At 36.8% G+C, this 5,597-nt stretch overlaps 1 pseudogene; it reads right to left on the reverse strand.

Annotated features, from left to right (window-relative positions):
* Nucleotides 1-1,154: 1,154 nt before the first annotated feature.
* Nucleotides 1,155-1,701, reverse strand: LOC118834522 (annotated as a pseudogene).
* Between the last annotated feature and the right edge of the window lie 3,896 nt (nt 1,702-5,597).

The following is a 5,597-nucleotide window of genomic DNA, read 5'->3' on the forward strand; positions in this document are numbered from 1 at the left end:
AAACCTACTGAGAATAAACCTTTAGAATTAACAGCAGTTGAAGTATCATGTAACTGGTGTGCATTGATTTGATATTTATCTCTACTTTTATTCGCTATGTATCATTTTCTATCTGTTAAATATAGTTACCCACAGATGAGCATGTCAAGCAGGCCTTAGAAAAATATTAAGCTAAAAGTTACTTTTCTTCTCTTCCTTTTTTATAAATAGGAAAAATGCCCCCGGGTTGCCCTTGGGTTTGAAAGTCAAACTTAGTGTGGTTGCCTTAGGGGAAAGGCCATTTCTGCAGGATTAGAAGACAGAAACTAAGATGCAGTACCTGAGGTCTGGGAGAGAATTCAAAGCTGAAATCATATTGATAGATGATTAGAAGGCTGTTGACTTTTCATGCATTTTGAAAGGTCAATCACTGTATGATAACAGTGGCTGGCACACCAGACCTTCACTTCCTCATCCAGCTACTAAATGTCTCATGAAACTCAAGAGTACAACACATCAAACTGTGTCCAGGTGAGCCTCGTCACTACAGATTCTACTTCAAGAGTTTTGTAGGTGCCCTTTTTCTTACGTACTGGTTGCATTTTTTAGAACCCATCCAAAATATTTCAAACATTGTAGATTTACCAAGATGTCCACCATAAAATAAATTTGATGTTTGAGGAGTCTACAATTTGGCTATCTTACCTTTAAATGACCCTTTTTTTTCCACTGAGGAGAAAACTGCAAGGAGAAAAGGAATTTTTTGGAAATTCCTGGCAACACACTTCCTTTGTCCTTTTATGGAAACAGTTGCAAAAGTAAGTTAGGATAAGCAAATTTTACATGGATAATCAGGAATTCTTGAATCACCTAAGGAATTCCCATTCTATTTAGCAGAAGCTGAGTAAAAACATTATCTGGAATTTAAAAAAAAAAGTCCAGAATTATTTGCTTTGATTTTCAAGTTTTGATTTCCTTAAAAAAGAAAAACTTTATTTATACATTAATGTTGAGGGCTAGACTGGAGCTTAAGGAAAAAAAAAAAGGAAAACAGTCTATGATACAGAGTCCTGTACAGAAGGGAGAAGAGGAAGAAGACAGGTTATGAAGAAGGGAAAAAGACACGCACATACACATAGACACAAGATGAGAGAAGGTAGGCTGAGCAGCCAGGGTCAGGGCTCTTGGCTAGTCACCTGCTTCATGTAGGTTTCCAGCAGGTACTTTATAAAGGCTATAGGGTTTGTCCAAAGTTCAGCAGCATGTGTGTTCAATGGGCTATCAACGTTGGGTTCTCCCAGCAGGCTCTGGTTAGGCAGCAGGTTGGTCCTGACATCATACAGAGCTGAACACTTGTCCTTGAGGATCTCCAAACAGATATTGCCTTGGGTGTCCACATCAGGATGGTAACAAGGTGTGACAAATTTCACAGTGGGAGCATTATATGGGCAGCCGCTGGGGAATTCCAGGGAGAGCTTGTACCTTAAGTCTTCATATACTGTCCCAGCTGCCCCATGGATGGTCCCAACCCACTTGAAGAGATTGTCTGACTCTGGGAAGGCAGTAATTCCTTTGTCTCCAGACATCATTAGGGTCATCAATTCCTGCTGTAACCTCTTGCCCACGGACACGCGGGCCGCGCCCGCCCCAGGCCCCTTTACGGGCGGCGGCGGCGTTGGCTGCGGCGCTGGTAGCTGCCGGGTCGCGATTCTGCGAGGCCATGGGGTACCGGAGATAAAACAAAAGAAACTCCAGGGCGGCAACTGCCATAAAGTTTTGATTTTCAAACTGATTTCAACATCATGTGGTTATTTCTCTATAGCTTCATTTTTCCCACATTACGTTTAGTGTTGTATGTAGTATAATAAACAAAGAAGGGTGACTTCATTGGAATTGTATATCTAAGTGAGCAACTCCTCAGGACAATGTGTGAGGAATTCACTAACCAATTTAGCATTAATGGAAGTCTCCAGTCGACTCACTACCAAACACCTACCTCATAGGAATGTCATAAAGGCCTCCAGTCACATTCTAGTCTATCCCAACAAAGCATGAATCTTATGCCATTTCCCTGAAAAGTGATTTTATTTTCCTTTTGGCATGATTCTTAGGTTGTTTTTATTTCTACGTGTGATTTGGTGGGGAGAGTTAGAAGGATTTTTGTCAGCCAAGTCAGACACTCGGTGTTATTTTAATGTAGTGTTTTGTATTTAATATAGACAGAAAATGGTCTGTACCTATGTTAGCACAGCTGTGAAATCTGATTTTATCCCCTGTATGCTAAAAGACCTAGGGGACCATTTTTTTTTGAACAGGGTTTCTTAAAAAAGAAAAAGCAATCAATATACAGTAGTGTAACTTTAAAAAAAAAAGCAAGCTGATATTGTGGAGTCTTTGACCATAGAAATAGCTAAACAAACATGAGAAGTGGTCACCTATTACTTACTAATTGAATATGATAAACTAGTCATAGCTATCCATTACTGCTTACTTAATACTCATTTCTGGCACACTGATAGGTTTGGTACATATTTCAAAAGATCCAATGCTCATATCTTTAGTGATGTGGGGAAAAAAAACTAAATAAAATTATTAGGCTACTTAATGCTTCTTAAAAGTTTCAGACCTTTCTCCTATGTTCCCAATCTCTAACCACAAGAATCAGAATTCCTGGGCTGAAGTAATACAAAAGAAGGACCCAAGCATGCTTGAGATCTAAAAATAAAAATAAAAAACACCTAAATCCTTATAGATTAACACTTGATAAATACTCTAAGGTAAAGTTAATCCTCCTTTAAAAGAATGTGACAAGACTGATCTTTAGTAATAACTACCAAGTACCCTCTGGTTCTAGAACAGGAATAGAAGAGGCAGAGGAAACATTTTTGAGGAACACTTCAAAGCTATTCAGTTAGACACTTACCCCATTAAGCTTAAATTTAAGATTTATATTCCCATTTGATTGCCAACATCTGGGTCTCATTGTATTTTTGAATATTATGCTTCATTTACTGAAGATCAGTGTCTCTCTTTTAAGAGGCAACAACACTAGTGCTCTTTCTCCAAGCTGAGTACCTTTCACTAGGAGCACAAAGCACTTGACAGTCATTAACTCATTCATTAATCCTAACAATACCCCCATTGAGCTAGGATGAAAGCCCTGTTTTCTCAGTTGGATAAACTGAGGCCCAGGATGTGATTATTCAATAAGGTCACCACCTAAACCTGCAGCAAAGAGAGAAATAGGATTTGGAACTTCTGAGTTCGGAGGCAGGTCTTCCAGATTAAATTGCTTTTCAAATATTAGACACCACATAAATTTGAGTAATGTCACATCTAGATGAAGTGCTCATTTACGCTGTGATGACATTTCTGAGAGACTGCAAAAAAAAGAACAGGAGAGAGAGAGAGAGAGAGAGAGAGAGAGAGAGAGAGAGAGAGAGAGAGAGAGAGAGAGAGAACTGACGGAATATGGGATTAAGCAAAGAGATAATATGCTCATTGGAGACATCGAGTTAAATGAAAGAAGAGGGGACTTGGTGGGGATACAAGGGTCTTCTCTGTCTGTAGTGTTCCAGCTTCAGTAGCTGTGAGTGAAAACTTCCAGAAAGGTCTTTATTAACCTAATAGAAATTCAGACTTGAAACACAAATATAATAATGAACTTTCTTGTTCTTTAAAACCATTTTTCCAATGGAATAATGCTACCTTGGCATTGTTGTCAACTGTCAGCCTCACTGATGCCTGGATAACATTTTCATTGCTGTGAAAATGACAACTGTGTACAAAGTAGACATTTGCAAATTTGGGAGGAACTGTTTGGGAAAAGATAGTAAGCATAAAATGTTTTCTTTTCTTCTAATTCTAAGAAACTTTCATTAAAAAAGACTTTAAAAGATGCATGATCACCTAGAGTCAAGTATAAGCACTATGGGTGAATGCATAGAATTTGTGGCCAGAAATCAGTTTCGTGAATTGATTCAATTTTTCTGTACTCTTAATTTTTTCTTGTAATAAAACCATAACTATTGAAGAAGCAGATACACTCTTAATAAAAGAATGCTATTTTGTAGATCTAGCTACATGAGAAAAGACAGCTGAACAGAACCTTGAAAACGATGCATAATTTTCATCATGACTAAGCTTTAAGGAAAAAGGTTTTTTACCATAATTAGAGAGAAATAATAGGAAAGTATTATTCCCTATTCATATCCTTTGACCACTTAGCTTCTTAAACAATTCTTTCTTATTCTTTTTCAATGGAGATGCTTGTGTTGACACTGATTATTAAGTTTACAACAAATAAAGAAAAATTATTTTTTAAAATTACCCTCTAATAATATACCCCATCCTTGATTTATTGTTTTTATATTGTATAGACATGCATACCTATATGTACAAAGATAGTACCTATAAATGCATACTGTTGTTTTGTGATTTGCCATTTCCTTTTCCAAATCATTTTGAATATGGAAACCTGAAGCAAAAAGTGTTAAGTGACTTGCTAAGGGTCACACAACAATTAAGTGTCTGAGGCTGGATTTGAACTCAGTAAAATAAATCTTCCTGACTTCAGACTTAGTACTCAATTCACTGTGTCACCTAGCTGCCTATGAATGCATGCTAAATTGGCTTTATTTACCCAGTTACTCCTGGGTAGTCTTCCAAATTTCTATTGAATTTAATTCAAGGGATATTTAAATGTTTATTATGTGCCTGCCTAGCAGTATTCTGGTTGTTGGGAACACAAAAACCAATAAAAAAGGAAACAGTCCTCCCCAAGGTGATTATATTCAATATCATTTATTATTTATATCATTCATTGGGTTAATTATCAGCTGCACTGCTTTACAACATCTTATTATAAACAATATTATTTAAATCTTGAATTGCTAATTAGTTTGTTATATGTGTATATCTTCTCTGTACAATTAAATCATAAACTTCTTGAAAACAGGACCCATCATATGCCTTAGCTGTTTTTGCATTCTTGCACGTAGGAGATGCATATTAGACTAACCTATTATTTTCTTCTTATGGATTCCATATTCTTTTTTGTATAGTTGTTTGTTATGTCTATACATAATTAAATGCTAGATCTTTGAACTAAATAAACTTTGAACTAAAAGAGACCTTAGAAATCACCTAGTAGAACCCCCTTATTTTATAGATGGATAACACAGTTGCTAATGTTGGAATCATTGATAACCCTAGGCAGCAGCAAAAAGGAAAAAAAATATCAGTAGTAATCTTGCTCTAATCCACGTGCAAACCACAGGTATGGGCCTCATGGCTGCTGTTGCTGACCTTGTGTTAGAAGCCATCTCGGGACAAAAAGTTGAATTATCCCATATTAAGGTCCTATGTGCCAGCAGTGTGGTCACAGCCATTATGGCAGCCCTTTTCTTGAGAACAATGATTTGCATGGTGCTGGCTGCTGTGAAGATAGGGGTCAATGCAGTAGGAAAGTGAAGAAGCAAATTAAGTAGAATTAAAAAAAAAATCCTCTGATTCCAAATCCAGAGTTCTTTCCACTGCATTACATGGGCTATTTCTAGTCTCTACAATATGTTCATAATTGAAATTCAAACAATGTTTTCAGATGAAGAAATCAAAAC

The sequence above is a fragment of the Trichosurus vulpecula genome, chromosome 1, assembly GCF_011100635.1.
Source record: "Trichosurus vulpecula isolate mTriVul1 chromosome 1, mTriVul1.pri, whole genome shotgun sequence".
Classification (NCBI taxonomy): Eukaryota; Metazoa; Chordata; class Mammalia; order Diprotodontia; family Phalangeridae; genus Trichosurus; species Trichosurus vulpecula.